This window comes from Leopardus geoffroyi, chromosome A3, assembly GCF_018350155.1.
Source record: "Leopardus geoffroyi isolate Oge1 chromosome A3, O.geoffroyi_Oge1_pat1.0, whole genome shotgun sequence".
NCBI classification, from domain to species: domain Eukaryota; kingdom Metazoa; phylum Chordata; class Mammalia; order Carnivora; family Felidae; genus Leopardus; species Leopardus geoffroyi.
The window spans coordinates 100534193-100550807 of NC_059336.1; the positions used below are offsets into that span (position 1 = coordinate 100534193).

At 46.8% G+C, this 16615-nt stretch overlaps 1 long non-coding RNA gene across 3 annotated transcripts in view; it reads left to right on the forward strand.

Annotated features, from left to right (window-relative positions):
- LOC123581067 overlaps positions 1–16384 on the forward strand; it is a 30100-nt gene extending 13716 nt beyond the window's left edge. For 2 of the 3 annotated variants that reach the window (XR_006703579.1, XR_006703580.1), the window contains exon 5: positions 16039–16384. This is a non-coding gene — a long non-coding RNA (uncharacterized LOC123581067). Of the gene's footprint in view, positions 1–3019; positions 4612–16038 lie in introns of those variants that run through there. The other variant, XR_006703581.1, reaches the window with a different exon arrangement.
- The last annotated feature ends 231 nt before the right edge of the window (positions 16385–16615 follow it).

Genomic DNA, 16615 nt, shown 5'->3' on the forward strand with positions numbered 1-16615 from the left:
GTTTGGGATTGATGGGTAGTAGCCTGGTGTTTGCTGCACACTATTCTCTTCTCCTCTTTATTCTCTCTCACACAGAGCTGAGGGAAGAGGCCTTGACAATGGGTAGAAGTTAGGGGATCCTGACTGTGGCTTCAACCCTAGCCAGTGGTTGTATACCCAAAGGAGCTTCCTGGTTCTTGTTCTCTCAGGCCATCTGGATACCCTCCCCTCTGCACATTACCCTGGCATACTGCCCACACCTGGGCTGTCACAGCCCCCACCCCACCATGCACACCCAGGAAGGGGCCCCAAACTGGACATTGGGAGCCCTGAGTGCAACTTTCACTTCTGCCAACAACAAGCACCCATGTATTCTTGGGCAAGTCCCTTCACCTCTCTGTAAGAGAGAGATAATAATCCTGTAAGGCCCTCAAGTGTTACTTGGAGGATTAAGATAATGGGTAAGAAGGTCTTCAACGGATTCTGAAGTGCGATTAGCATGTATTATTATTTATTATTATTAACCTGTTCCTTCCTTGGGGCCCTGCTAAGTGAACCAAAGTATGAATGGTTAGTAATGAACTTTTAGTTTCTCTTTCCAGACAACTATTTGCGCTTGTAACCAAGATGCTGCATGCCTACATTCAGAGAAAAGAGTAGGGAATAAATCCCAAGTTCGCAGGCATGCAAGAGAAGAGCATCCTCTGAGCAGGATGTCCTGCTTCCTTTACCAGATACTTTACTGGCATCACCAACTCCCCTCATGAGAGGTTGGACATTGTCATCTACATCAGGGAAGTCTTTGTGCAGAAGGCTGAAGGGAGAAGAATTTCCAAAGACAAACACTTGCTGGGAAAACCAACTTCCCAAACTTCCTTCGTTTGTCAGTCGCTTGATACCCAGTTGATGCGTCCATGAGACTGTTTTCAGCTGAAAACACCACAGCATTGGGAAAGGGAAAGAAATCTTTGCCAAATTCCCATGTTATGCTGGTTAAGGAGGAGAAACCTGCCAAAAAGTTTCCTAACGTTTGAAGGCCCCTGTCCTGTTTAAGGTGTTTGTTTTCATCCGGATAGGTTGGTGGCTGCTTTCTTTCTCTCTTGCTCTACTCTTCCTCCTGCGTTCCATCAGAGTTCTTGTTTCCCATCCAAAGGGCTCCACCCCTTTTCTAGCAATTTCCGTTTTCTAACCCTCCATTTCCTCCTCCTCCAGTGCATACGGACACGGGTTCATCTGAGAGTTTCCCAATTGGTCTTGGTGCAACCTTCCATCACCTCTCACGGTGTCTGGCTCCTGAATGAATTCTTCCTTCAGTCTAACTCAGTTCTAGACGTCACTCTCCTGTTTCCAGACTCTCCTCAGACTCCTCATTATCTACCAAATTAACTTCCATCCCCTACAGCTGGCCTTGGTTAGCTCCGTCGTTCCCATTCTCCTCAGTGCCTTTCTCAAACACCTGTTGGGCCCAGACAGCCTTTTTGAGCCTCCTCTATTTTTCCCTTATCTCTTCCTGCCCTACTCCCTGGCCCCGTGCCCTACTCACACCACTCTTCAAAACCTCTCCATAGCCTGTCTCTGCACATTTGTTATACCATTCCTTCCACCCAGAGTTCTTTAATTTACTCTTCACAGGCACCGCCCCTAACAGCCCATCTCAGTGGCACTTCCTCATTAGCCAAGCAAGCGTGTGCTCATATGGTAGGGGTTCTGGGCAGGCTGTTTACCAAGGGACCCTCAAGCTGCTGGCCATGTCTTTAGATTTTTCCTCTTGGGCTACTCAGACTCCCCAGAGAGGAATCTTCCAGGCTCTTGCCTGGAGGGTGGGGTCAGGCTGCTAGTGTGTTTAAGCCCCAAGTGGCAAAAGGTGCTAGGAGTCCTTAAGTTTAAAAAATTAATGGCATCTGGGCACCTGGGTGGTTCAGTCAGTTAAGCATCCACATCCACGTGGAGCCTGCTTGGGATTCTCTCTCTCCCTCCCGCCCCCACCTCTTTCCTGCTAGTGTGCATACTGTCTCTCAAAAATAAATAAACTTTAAAAGTTTTAAAGAAGCCTTTAAAAAAATTACAAAAATAAAAATCAATGGCATCAGCCCTTGATCCTTCTGTTTTCCATGCTGCATCCCACACTCCACTGTTATGGAGCCCCCCAGTCCAGAAACCCACTCTGTGACCCTTTCATGAGACTAAAGCTGCAGACTTCTGCTGGGGCAAGAGGGGCAGGCGCCCAGCAGAATGGAGTCAGAGCAGGCCTCAAGGGACCCAGAAAGTGCCAATAACTGCAGACACTCATAGATTGCTTACCAAGCACAAGCGCTGCTTGCTGTGTGTTCAAAGTAGTTTACATATGTTTATGTATTCACATATTTACATTTACCCCTCAAACCCTGCTTCTCCTGGTTCTCTGCACTTAACCCCAGCCCCTGACTGCTGGTCCTAAGCTCCTGGGGCTCCAGCTTCCTCCCTTTGAGGAACCTGTGGTATGAAACATTCATTCTAGCTTTCTCCAAGTCAGGCTTAGGGTTGGGCTCAAAAGTCTGCCTGGTCAGTTATTCCTCATCTGCTTGCCTTCCTGCTTCCAAAATGTTAATGCTATTATTTCCTCATAACATCCTTTCTTAGGAAACATCACTGCAACTGTGTTAGTGGGCTAACGGATGTTGGTGCATATGGAGATAGTTGTCCACCCACCTGGCCCGGTACAGCCACCTCCCCGTCCTGAGTCCGGGACCCTCCCAGGGTCCCAGGCCCTATGGTCCTCTTCACTCGGCTAGTCCTGATCTGGAACCTTTATAAGAAAACCGAAATTCTAACTATAGCACTTCTCTGAATTCTGTACATCATGCTAGTAAACATGCTAAGGGGGTAGTGGGAACTCCCAAGTCTATAGCCAGTTGGTCAGAAGCCTAGGTGGCCCGGAGACCCCCGAACTTGTGTCTGGCATGCGAAGTGAGGACAGTCTTGTCGGAGACTGTGTCCTTAAGCTGAGGAGTCTGCGCTAACCCAGGGTAGTTAGTATCAGAACTGCGTTGCTGTATTGCAGATACAAAAGGCGCGAGGAAGCCCCACTCCCCTGGGGCTGCCATGGTAGCAGGAGTGCTGGAGATGAAGAGATCACAGAGAGGGTAAAGTGAAGCTTTCTGGACTTCACCTGCCCTTATAACCAGGGCCTTCTTCCTCCACTGCCAACCCCAGAGTGATGAAGTCTGCAAGTTTCCCCAGGCCTCATAGGTACAAATGAGGTTGTATTCGTGACCTTACTTCTCAGTTTCTTCCCCACATCCACCCCTGCAAAGTGCCTGTGTCCATGAGAATTTCTGGGAGTTCCCGGTGGCTAAGGTTTGCTCATGAACAAAGACAGTCATCTCTTTCTGAGGTCTCCTGGACACTGCTGCTTCCATGGGATAATACCATTTGAGATATATTCTGCTTGCCTGTCCGGATTCTCTCCCCACCCTCCTCAGCCACGCTCGGTGTCCTGCAGCACTGATCTTTATGAATTGTATCATCCAGCCTATTTTGTCCTGACTTCTGGTCGGGTTCAGCCAGTGGAAGGCACTGGAGGCAGGGGTGGGAGGAGAGGGAGGTCAGTATTTATTCCCTGCTCCCTCCCTGTCCTGAGTTGGCTGATTGCCCTAAGAAAGGCTACAGCTCTTACCAGGTGACCCATATTGTGACCACTCCCACAAGAGTCCCCTGAGGGGGAGGAGGATGGGCTTCCTGCAGCTGCTAGCCCTGTGATGCTTCACCACCCCTCGTGGCCTTCCCCTGGCACTGCCCACAGCGTCGTTCTTCGAACTCTCCTCAGATGGCCACGTTGAGATGCCCCTTGAGACCCCGACCACACAGACATCACTGCTGTTTCCACTGGATGCACATCCTCAGGCCACCCTACCTCCCCCTGGACATCACCAATAATTCTACTGTGTCCTATTGAAGCGCAGCTGCCATAACGCCAGTGCTACGCGGGCGGGGACATCTCTCCCTGCTCGGTTTCACTCTGCGAGAGGGGCTCAGAGATGTATCCGCTTGTGCCCACAGTGTCTTCTGGAATTTTGAGTGAAATAGTGCCTCTGTTTTACCATGCATGAGGCTGAAGGAGGAGTCCCAAGTGTATGAGGTGTTGAGCTGGAAAGAGCCAAGGAGCCACGCTCTCGCTTTAGGGCTGGGGGCTGGAGCTGGGAGTTGGCTCTGCCACTAAAAGGCTGTGTGACCTTGGACAAGTCACTTTCAGGGCTACTTCCCCTCCTGCGTCACCGGGGTTGGACTTGGTGATTCTCGAACTGCTCTGGGTCCCCAGCTTCACTTTGGCCAGAACAGTTCCTGTTTGATCTATTTTTAGAAATTGGGCTTTTGTGAAGACTTCCTTTAAAGTATGATTCCACCACTTTAAAAGTGTTTGCAAACAGCCGGGCTAGGCGATTCTAAGATCCCTTCCAGTCTCAACATTTTTGAACATAAATCACCCTTGTCTTCCTCAGCGTTGTGCCAGGGAGGGTCTCGTTCCAAGAATTAATGGAAAACTAATGATGAAAGACCCATCTTCTGGAGTGCCTGGGTGGCTCAGTTGGTTAAGTGTCTGACTCTTGACTTAGCTCAGGTCATGCTCTTACAGTTTGTAGGTTCCAGCCCTGTGTCAGGCTTCATGCTGACAGAGCAGAGCCTGCTTGGGATTCTCTCTTTCTCCTCCTCCCCCCGCCCCCTCCAGAATAGATAAACTTAAAAGGAAGAAAGAAAGAAAGTCCCATCTCCTGCCAGGTCTCTGCCACAGCAAATCTACCACGACTGGGTGAATGGTTTTGCTCCCCCCGCCCATCCTCACTTCTCATTTACTTCTGCCCCGATTCCCAGGCGAGGATAACAAAGGCACATTTTAAACCAGTTGCATCAAATGCAAACCAGCCCAGCGAACAAAAATGTGAAAAACATGGGAATTTTTAACAAACTGAATTTGGGAGCTTTTGCAAAGGCTTGGCCGGTGGCCGTGGAAACTGGCAGCCCCTCAGTAGTTTGTCCCAGACATTTGGTGCTGGAGAGGATTGTGGAGCAGCGATTGATAGTTTGGGCTCTGGGGTCAAAAGGATATGATCAAATCCCAGTGCTGCCATTAACTAACTGATCGATCTTGGCCAAGTTACTTAACCATGCTGAACCTTTTTTCATAATCTGTAAAATCAGAATAATAATAATGCCTCCTTTATAGAGTTGTTGGGAGGATTAAGTGTGAGATACTACATGTGGGATGTTTAGCACAGTTCCTGGTACATGGAAAGTATCCAGTAAATCAGCTCTTTATGGTTATTGTTATTAGAACTATTCCTCTTGGCTTTCAGGAAGCTCAGAGATCAGAGCTCAGTTAAGAGCTTAGCTGAGAAACCCTCCCAAGTAATACCCCCTCCCCCTCTGCTCCGTTTCATAGCTTCTTAACATAGTTATCACTTATCGAATTCTTAGTATGTGCCAGGACTTAGAGACACTACCCAACACCTACCACAGTGCTGGGAATATTACAGATAACTCAATATATGATGGCAGAATAATCGAATGATCTTATTCAATGCTCCGAGCAACCCTGAGAAGCAGGTATCATTGTCTCAATTATAGTAGACATATTTTTGTCATAATTGTATAGCATCTGAGCCTGCTTCCTGATCTTGAGGAGTCTGCTTTTGCAAGAGGGTCCCACTCTGGATGCTGAGAAGGTGAAAAGCTCCCCTTGACCTCTGGCAGCAGGAGCAGGGACATGTGAACTGAAGACAGCCAATCGGATCCTCACCTGAGACTTTTCAATCCAGACTGAACAATGTAGTTGGAATTCCTTCTGGTGGGGCTGACAGGGCATCCAGTGCCTGTGGCCCTGGTGGCACTGGGGCCGGCAGTGACCACGGTGCCGGCAGAGGGCCCAGTACCCAGCCGCCTACAATCCATTTTAAAAGGGGGGGAAGTATTGTACATAACATTATGTGATGTTAGTTTTGCAAGGAAGTTTCTACATCTTGCCAGCCTTTCCAGAATTCTCTTTCCTTCTGGAGTCTGTGAGTTTCCTTAACACTCAATCTACTTCAGGCACCCCCAAGGGATTCCTCTCTCAGGATGCCTGCCCTCCATCTCCTCAGCAGATGTTTAGGCAGCTCTTGTTGCCTCCAAGAAGATGAAGCCACACCTCTTCAGATTTTCTACCCCCCCACCCCTGCATCCCCTGTCTGCCCATTTTATGCCCAAACTATGCCAATTCAGGGCCATTGGTACTCTTTTCCTCTTGCAAATGAAAACCCCAGAATGGGTCTTTCTGTCGCACACAGATATGCTGGGGGTGAGGGCTGATTCATACATTTTTCTTAAGGAAAAAAGGCCTTTGGGCCAGCTGGCAAAGGTTGGTTTTCATTGATTTCTTTTTCATTCCCTTCTTGGACTCCTCCTTTGCTCCAGGCCTGTGGTAGATCCCATGGGGAATACTGGGAGACAAATACATGTACATAAATGTAAAAAAAGAGTACTGGACTTGGAGTAGGAGAGCTGGGATGGAACCCTGGCATGGTCACTCACTGTCTGCCAGAAGTTGGGTGGGTTCCCTAACCTCTCCAAGCTTCAGTCTCATGATCTGTAAAATGACCTCATCAGTGCAGATATTCTGTGGGTTGCTGGAAGATTAAGAATGCATTTAAGAACTCATCAAAATCGCTGGTTCATGGGAGACATCCCATAGATGTGTGTGCCTGTCAGTTGAAAGTCCCCCCGATGATGGAGCCCAAAAGGAAGATGCCCACACCTCCAGCCACTTAAAGTCAGTAGGGGGAGGGCAGGAGCATTTGAGAGTTAGGGCACCTAGAAACGTGGTAAAACCTACTTGCAATTGTGTTAAATCCCTGAACCACCAGCATCGTCGGCAGATGAGGGAGGGTGAGTGGAGGGAGAAGGGTGCCAGGAGAGAAGGTGCTAGAAAGAAGAGCTGAAAACAAGCATGACCCTTAACTGAGTGTTGTCTAAATAGTCCTCAAGCCCAGTTTCCCCGTGGCCCTAAGGTGGGGTGGGAAACACACTGGAAGGACCATGTGGACCCAGTGGGTGCTGGTGTTGGGACCTGGGTCCCAGTCTTATGTCGAACATTTATGTGGTGAATGAACTGGGAGGGCCACCGAAGCTCTCTGAGCCTTATTTTCATGCCTGCGATGTAGGGGGAAATACTAGTACTTGCCTCACTATTGTAGAAACAATGAATAGGCGAATGATTTTCTAAACAATTTATTAAGATATACTTCACGTACCACAGAATTCACATCAACCTGGCTCCATATTTTCTTTGGACCAGTAGTACTAGGGCATGTTCTTTTCACATCAAATGGCTGGAGTTTAGGAAGTTGAACAGAGACACCACATGATGCCTCTTGAGCCTCTTAAGTCACTCCTGCCACACTCCACTGACCAAAGCAAGTCATGTGGCCATGTCAACATCAGTGGTGAGACGTATGATGCTCAGGCTAATGGGCAAGGCTACAAAGTCACATGGCAAAGGGTGTGAGTGTAGAATTCTATGGGAAGAATCTGAAGACTGGTGAACAGTGACATATCCTAGGACAGGGGACGACAAATGTGCCTAGGAATGCAGTATGGGTGGTTTTGGTCTCCCAGGAGCCTACCAATGCTGCTTTGCTTGTAAGTGGCCAGCTTCTGCTGTAGCTTCCTGCTTCTAAGGGTCCCATGTTCCAGGTGGGGGACTGTGCTAGTCCAGCCTGTCACATAAGCTTTCTAGGCCACAATTCCTAGTTCCTGGCTTCCCAGCTATCCTGCCACTGTTTCCTCTGAGGTGCTGCCAAGAGAAGCAAGCCTTCCAAGGGGTTCAGATCTCCTTCATGTGCAACAGGCTGGGGTCAGACCCCTTTGCTCCTGTTCCCAGGGGCCCAGCCAAGTTCAGACCCCTTTCTCCTGTTCAGTCTCCCAAACACAGCTTTCTCACACTGCTTTCCTGTCCAATATGGCCTGATGATACTATCTAGCAGACAGCAAAAACCCATATAGCCAGGCCCTCAATTCACAGAAAGGCCTGTTTATCTTTCCTGGGGTAAGACAGAGTCTCCAACAGTGAATGTTCAAAACTCAGATTAGCTTTTCAAAGGTGACCTTTCCATAGTTTACATTCTCAATAAATTACTCTGCTAAATTATAATGGATGGAGCTTAAAGCAAATTTCTGAAAGGTTTGGTCAACATTCTGGTGTAAATAACCTTCTGGGTATTTCAGTATTGCCAGTCTGCTTAGTCTGCTTCCATTAGTAATGTGAATAAGCATTTCCTTGGGTACAGCCCAAAGTTAGCAGCAATTATGAAAACTATGCAGAAGCTGGTTAATTCAGGAGCTGGTTAGCATGGCTTTCTTCAATGAGACCTGCCGCCTCTCTGTCACCACCTTCTCCCTATGGAGGTTGTTTTAGTGTAGTCTTTGCAGGCTGATTTCTAAACATCCTTTCAAGAAGGTGACATAGAAAACAAGCCACAAGTTCCTCATAAAGTTAAACATACACCTATCTTATAACCCAGGAATTCCAGTCCTGGGTATTTTTACTCTGGACAAATGAAACTTCTACCTGCCCTACACAAAGACTTGTACATCAATATTCATAGCAGCTTTATTCTTAACAGGAAAAAACTGGGAGAACCCAAATGTCCATCAACAGATGAATGGACAAACACACTGTGGAATATACATACAATGGAAAACTCTGTTGCAATAAAAAGGCAGGACAGCCAAAATATGTGACGACAGATGCATCTCAGAGATATTATGCCGCATGAAGGAAACCAGGCACAAAAGACTATCTACCGTGTGATTCCTTTATTATCATACTGTTTTAGTTCGGGCTACTATAGCAGAACGCTACAGACTGGGTGACTTACAGACAACAGAAATTTCTTTCTCCCAGCTCTGGAGGCTGGGAAGTCTAAGACCAAAGCGCCAGCAGGTTTGGTGACTGGTGAGAGCCTTTATCTGATTCAGAGATGGTCATCTTCTCGCTGCATCCTTACATAGTGGAAGGAGTGTGGATTCCTCTAGGATTCATTTTATAGGGACGCTGATCCCACTCATGAAGCCTATGCCCTCCTGACCCAATCATTTCCCAAAGGCTCCATCTCCTAATACCCTGACATTTGGGTTAAAATTTTAACATATGAATTTTGGAGGGACACAAACATTGAGTCTTCAAAGACACTCCAGAAAAGAGAAAAACAGTCAATGATAGAAGTCAGAACAGTTGGAATTTATTGGGAAAGGGCAAGAAGGAACTTTCTAAGTGATAGAAATGTTTTATATCTTCATCGGTGTGGTAGTTCTGTGTATATATTTGTTAAAACCCATCAAATTCTATAGGTTAGACCTGAGCATTTTGCTGTATGTAAATTATACCTCAATATAAGATATTTCTTAAAAAAAATCAGGCTATTTGCTCAAGTGTTCCCAGAGAAAACTTAGGAGATCCATGTCCTAAATGTTATATTTTTATTTTTTAGTGTTTATTTATTTATTTATTTTTTTATTTTATTTTTTTTTTTTAACGTTTATTTATTTTTGGGACAGAGAGAGACAGAGCATGAACGGGGGAGGGGCAGAGAGAGAGGGAGACACAGAATCGGAAACAGGCTCCAGGCTCTGAGCCATCAGCCCAGAGCCCGACGCGGGGCTCGAACTCACGGACCGCGAGATCGTGACCTGGCTGAAGTCGGACGCTTAACCGACTGCGCCACCCAGGCGCCCCAGTGTTTATTTATTTTTGAGAGAGAGAGAGAGACAGAGTGCAAACTGGGGAGGGGCAGAGAGAGAGGGAGACACAGAATCCGAAGCAGGCCCCAGGCTCTGAGCTGTCAGCACAGAGCCCAATATGGGGTTTGAACTCACAAACTGCGAGATCATGACCTGAGCCAAAGTCGGATGCTTAACCGTCTGAGCCACCCAGGCGCTCCGTGTCCTAAATGTTAATGGGGACACTGGTGACCTTAGAGCTGAAAAGGTGGTTGGTAACATGTAGTCAGCAGCCAAGTGGCAACGTTTTCGTTTTGTATCATCATTTAATCATTTATGAAAAATAATTTCTGAAAATGGATTATGAGGCCCATTGAATTAAGTTCTTAAAATAATTTTGAGAGTGGATCCCAGGTTCTGCTTACTGAACTCCAAACGTCATGATGGGCAGCTTTTATGTCAATGTCCTATGATGCTGTCTTGCTGAGGAGCAGGGCTTGTTCAGACCTTGGGTCTGAAGAGCCTGTGACATAAGGGTCAGACAGAGCACCTCTCCGGCCCAAGGTGAAACATGATTTTCTGAAGATGCGTCAGAGTTGGAGGATCCTATTAGCTGGGGTGGTAGGAGCTCTGGATTGGGGGCCAGCAGGCCTGGAGTGAGACTTTGCCCTTCCAGTAACCTGCCCTGAGCAGTAAATCCATGTGGGAACCTGCTGACATTCAACCAGAGAGAGAGTGCTATGACCTTGGGTGAGGCATTTGTTGCTTCTCCTCTAATCTATCCAGGGCCTCGGGACTCCTAGAACAGGATGTTCATTATGATTCTCCCTTGACCAAAATCCTTTATAATCCCCATGCTGCCATCCCTGCCAGGAAAGGCAAAAACCTCCCTTGTGCTGAAGCTCTTGCTTTGTTTGATGTGGCCTGGGACTGAATCAGGCCATGGGTTTCCCCCCACTTGCTCAATTAGACAAGCTTTTTAAACACAGAGCTGTAACACACACCCAAGCAGAAAACAATGCAAAGGAAAGAGCCCCTTCTCTCCTATTTGTCAAATTGTCTTTGGAATGTGCTTCTCTCCCAGTCTTCAGAGGCAGGGAGCCCTCCCACACAGGGGCATCCAGGATGCTGCCGGCTTCTCCAGGTGGTCCCAGCCAGTCTCCTGTTCACTCCCTCCCCGCCCCTGGGAAAATCATGTACAGTGCATTTCAGGGGATTGGCTGAGGGAGGGTCGCCTTCATTCTTTTCTCCTGGTAACTGTCTTCTCGATCTCATCCAGCATGCTTGCCTCAGCGCCTTCATTACACGTGCACTCAGACAGGTATGTATGTACACACAGCCACACAGCATTGAGCAGTCATTCATTCATTTCTTCTCCAACAAGGACATATGGAGCCCCACGTGCCTGACACTGTGCCAACCATCAGGACGCAGCAGGTGCAAGATTAACACCTGGGGGAAATGTACACAGCGCTCACTGCTAACACAGTGTTCATGGGCAGACACAGATGTCAAAAGGCAATTCCAGTACAGAGGAGGAAGTGCTGAAAGAGGACAGGGTGGGGACGCTAATTCAGACTCAAGGGACTCAGGAAGTGCTTTCCCAGGGGGCATGTGCTCTAAGCTGAGACTAACAATAAGTTAGTTGTTCGAGTGATGAAGGATGGGAGGAAAGTATTTTAGAAAAAGGAATAGCATGTGAAGACCCAGGGGCAAGAGAGAAATCGGTTCAAAGAGTGAAAAGGAATTTCTCATATCTGGATGCTTAGAGCAGAAGAGGGAAGGGTGAACCATGAGAGTGGCATGGATCAGGGAGGGAAGTACCTCAGCAGGCAGGTTTCCAAAAGCAGCACAGCGGGTAAGTCGAGAGCAAGGGCTGTGGGATAAGGTTGCCTGGGGTGAATCTTGGCTCCACCATTCCTAGCTATGTGACCTTGGGAAAGTCATTTAGCCTCTCTGCCTTGGTAGAATCACTGTAGTGCTCATGTCTGAAGGAGGATGGAGACAGATATTGCATGTACCCGAGAACTGGCTGCCATGTGATGTGTTCATTCACATTAGCCATTATCGAGCTCCTAAACCCCTCCAGCAAGTCAGGAGCCATCCCAGAATAGGGGGCAGGCTGTAACTACAGTGGGTCAACCAGCTGTTACCCTTAAAAGAAATGCCCAGTATCAAATAAACACTACATCCAGCATTCTAATCACCAGGATAACCGCAGTTCTCTTTCAAATAGCATTTTAAAAGTTGCAACGCATGGGGCGCTTGGCTGGCTCGGTCGGTGGAGTGTGTGACTCGTGATCTAGGGGTTGTGAGTTCATAGCCCCACGTTGGGTGTAGGGTTTGCTTAAAAATTTTTTTTTAATCTTTAAAAAAATAGATAGATAGATAAATGTTTCAATGTAAATTCCATACATTTGCTTTGTTGAACTCTTAAAACTTATCCTGTGGGGGCACCTGGGTGGTTCAGTCGGTTAAGCGTCTGACTTTCTGTTTCAGCTTAGGTCACGATCTCATGGTTTTGTGGGTTTGAACCCTGCACTGGGCTGTGTACTGACAGTGTGGAGTCTTCTTGAGATTCTCTCTCTCTCCCCCTCCTCTATTCACTCTCTCTCTCAAAATAAATAAAAAAACAAAAACAAAAAACAAAACTTACCCTGTGAAGGAAACAGAATGCCCTCCTTTTTACAGAAAATGAAACAGGTTTTTTTGCCTGGAGAGTCTGGGGCCCCTAGTGGACCAGCTCCTCTCCGTCTCCATCCTACACAGCCTGGGAACCCCACTCCTTCCACCTGCCCCCATCCCCCTGTGGCAAGCTTAGTAGGATGGCACCTCCCCGCTTCCAGAGGACAGCTTCCCAGGCATGCTCACATCACCATGCACACACACACACTGGCCCTCAGGGCTCATCAGCCACCTGGGAGGTACCCAAGTTGCTGTGTGGAGTGGATGTGTGACAGCTACAACCAATGTCTTCTCTGACTTAAGGATGTCCCTGACACAACAGCTGCCACTGGTGCTTTCCAGCACTCCCCCCACCTATATCTGTGGCGTGTCACTCTCTGATCTCAGCAGCCTTCTCAAGGAAAAATATTCTTGGCTCAGCTCTAATCATGCTGGCCTGATAAATGGGTGTGTAATTTTTTCGTATATTAGTTTTATCTCCCACCTTAGGCTCCTGGGGGTGAGGAGTTATGTCTATTTTTCTGTCAGATACAAGGGCTCCCTCATAGCCTCAGATGCATAATGGTTACTCAATAACTACCTGCTAATCACACATTTATAATAGGTAAATACACACTTACGGGTAGGGTATGTGTCTCTATAATATGATGTCAAGGGAATTTGGTTAATCATCAGAAGGTTGTTTGGGAACTGTGAAAAATTAACAAAGAGAGGTGGCCTTGAGCAAGTATTTCATAGTCTTGGTCAAGGATGAGTTAGTAAAAGGAGAATTTATCCTAAGGATATAAAGCAACCTCTAGGGACACACCCACCAGAGCCAGGACTCACAGGACCTGGTGGAAGAATCAGGCTTTCCCCCACTCATTTCTTTCAATCCCTCCCTCCCGTGTTTCTTCACCTTCGCTTCTCTTAGCTCTTCCTGCAGGCTTTTGACATCTCCTGCTTCGAAATAACTCATTGTTTCGGGTTACCATGCTACCAAAAAGAGCTCCAATTCTCCAAGATCTTACAACTCCAGTGGCCAGCAATACCACAGTGGTTTCTGTGTCTCTTACTTTGAATGCCTAAGAGAGAATCTAATTGGCTCAGCTTGGATCAGTTCTTCCTTCTGCTCCAATCAGTTGTGTCCAAGGGGCGGGTCTTCCTCAGAAACACGGCCACTCAGGCTGCCCCTTCTTCTGGAGGGGTTCAGAGCACTTCCCAAGTAAGGGGTCTGAGTTATGCCTTCCAAAGCTGCTGAACACACTCCATTTCCAACTATACAGGGACTATCAATCCACTCTTCTTTCACGGAGACATTGACCAAGGGCCATTTATTTCAGTAAGCACTCTTGGGCTGTCCTGTACTATTTCAGAATACTTTAGGCCCTGGAAAGGGAAAGGAAAATTTGAAATATAAGGATTCTGACCTCCATGATGTGTTTCTCATGGTAGGGGCTTAACCATTGGGACCCAGGGCTAGGCAGAAATTAGAATATGGAATAGGTACAATAATTTTGTGGGCAGGAATGTGGGAACATAAGCTTCAAAGATGGGCCAACAAGAGAGGATCCGTATCAGCCGCTATCTTCAACTATCAGATTGACAAATATTAAAAAGAATGACAACGCCCAGACTGGACATGAGGAAACAGGCACTGTTATCGACTACTGATGGTAGCAAAGAAATGGAACAGTACTGCTATAGAGTATCTGATGATCTCTGCCAAGATGGTAAATGTGTATCTCTTGTAACCACCAATTCTAGGCTCAGGAATTTACCTTATGTCAATAATTGGACAAGAGTTCAAGCATGTTTGCATGTGGTGTTGCTGTTAGGTGTTCTGAGGAGGAAACAAAGGGGAAAAAAACATTTAAATGGTACACATTGCTTAGGTAACTTATAGCATAATAGGATACCATTAAAACAATTAAAACAATGGTATATAGCTCTGTGTTAGCATGGAATGATATGCCGGATGTACTGTTGTAGGGGGAGAAAGGCACATGGTAAAAATAGCCATTCACATAGGAGCTGATTTATGTAAAATATATAAAACTCTCTGGACATTAAGCACAGTCCGAAAGGAATTACCAATGTATTAAGGGAAGGCTGAGAGTTAAGGTGATTGTTACTTTTGTCTTTTGTATATGTATCATATATCATGTATCATATATATTATATATCAAGCATTGATTGAATCTACATTATCTGTTTTCATAATGAGAAATTCAATAAAGCTAGGCTCTTTGTCTTTTTTTAAGACAAACTTTTAATTTTAGAATAGTTTTACAGAAACCTGAAAAGTTAGTACAGTGTTCCCATACACCCCGCACCCAGTATCCCCTATTATGGACATTTTACATTAGCATGGTACATTTGTCAGCATCCCTGAACCAATACTGACACATTACGTTACATAAAATCCATGCTTTAAGCAGATTCCCTTAGTTTTTACCAATGCTCCACCTCCTTGAGGGTAAACTGTCTGCATAAACGTAGGACTCTTCTGCGTTTGAGATTTGTCTCTTGTCCTCCATTTGTTTATTTATTCAATCATTTAGTTTCATCAGTATGGACTCATAAATAGTCCTTGCATACTTTGAGTTAGAATCCCATATTACTTTAATTATTTGTTATTCAAAATAATTTGTTCCAGTTTTGACCATTGGGAGTCTTTGAGTTGGCTCCAGAGCCTCTTTGACATATTCCTATCAATGTGGGTTTGTATTATGCATGTGTGGCTTTCTTTTTAAAGCACTTGCTTACTTTCTGGCACTACAAGATGTTCCAGGTTCATCTTGTGTATTGCCTGCTCCAGTCCTGCAGTCAGTCTTTCCTCCAAGGAGCCATATTGCTTTCATTGGAGAACAGTATCAGAAACCAAGATCTATGCACTAAGTGCACAGGTGAAGTGTACACATGGTAAGGCGAAGTAAAGGTGAGGTCTGCAGCTAAGTAGGCAGACAATGAAGCCCAGTGGCCGAATGCGGGTCCCTATGAGAAGGGTGGGCAGGGCTAGGGACTGTCCCTCCGAGAAGGGCCCACTGGGGCTCAGTCACAGGCAACTTATAGAACAAGGACAGTCAGCCTGGCCCTGCTCTGACCCCATCTCAAGGTTCCTTCTGAGTAGCCAGTGAGCTAGGGGAGGAGGAAGGATCAATCTCTCTCCTTCCCTCTAGACTCCAGTGCCACTGTGAGTGATCATGTTCAGGCCCTGACAGCCCCCATGGTCCTGCTCATTCTGATGTCCCAGGTCAGATCTTGTTTGGCAAAACCTTTGGGGTGATGTCCAGGCCTGTGTACATGGTGGCTACTGGTGACCCTCTGGCTGCCAGGCAGCACTTTCAGACCTGTCCAGACTTAGGGAAATTCTGCCCCAGGAGCCTTGGAGAAGCTTCCAGCACAGAGACCTGGGAGGCTTGCTTGCATGCACATCCTGGCCAGGTGGGGATCGGGTCTGGGGGCTGTGCAGAGGAGGGGTGCAAGCTGATGCCTGCTGAGCTCTGCCTACCTGCGTGTCGTTCGCAGATCTGGCTTCGGGACTCAGTGCTGCCGCACTCAGAAATAGGATACTTATGTGGGACATGATTGTACTTGAAAAAAATTATTCCTAGTTTATCTGAAATTAAACCTTAACTAGGTATCTTGTATTTTATCTGACAGCCTTAGGGAAGAAACCTGCCTAAGGAGTGTCTCAAGTCAGAGCAAGGTTAGTGGGGGATTGTGCCCCCAAGTATCCTTTCCTAAGTCACCGATCATGTCATCTCTTAACTAGATTTTTTGCCCGAAGTCTTAAAAATAAACAACATAAACTTCTCCAGCTGACAACAGACAGTCAGAAGTGCCAGCATTTGATTTGCTCCGCGGCAGGATTAGGGACACTGACTGTGTCATGTACCCTCAGTCCCAAGCACAGGACCGGAAGCTCACTGCCAGGGGGGACATCCAAAGGGCTATGTCCAAGTTGCTGAGGCATGCACACCAAAGAGTTTGGAAAAGCCAAAGAGGGCACTAGAAGAGAGAATCAGGAGCTGATCTACCACACTGACCAGAATGGTAGAACCAGGGAAGATGAGAAAATTGCAAATGGTCATGGGACAATGGGGAAGTATGGGTGACTTCGATGACACGGGCCAACACTCAGCTGGATTTGTACCCTTCCTACGTATGTGCTGCTCAGTGGTAGGATGACCCCTCTCCTAGCCCCCTATAAATGACATTATTGATAAGTTTTCCTGAT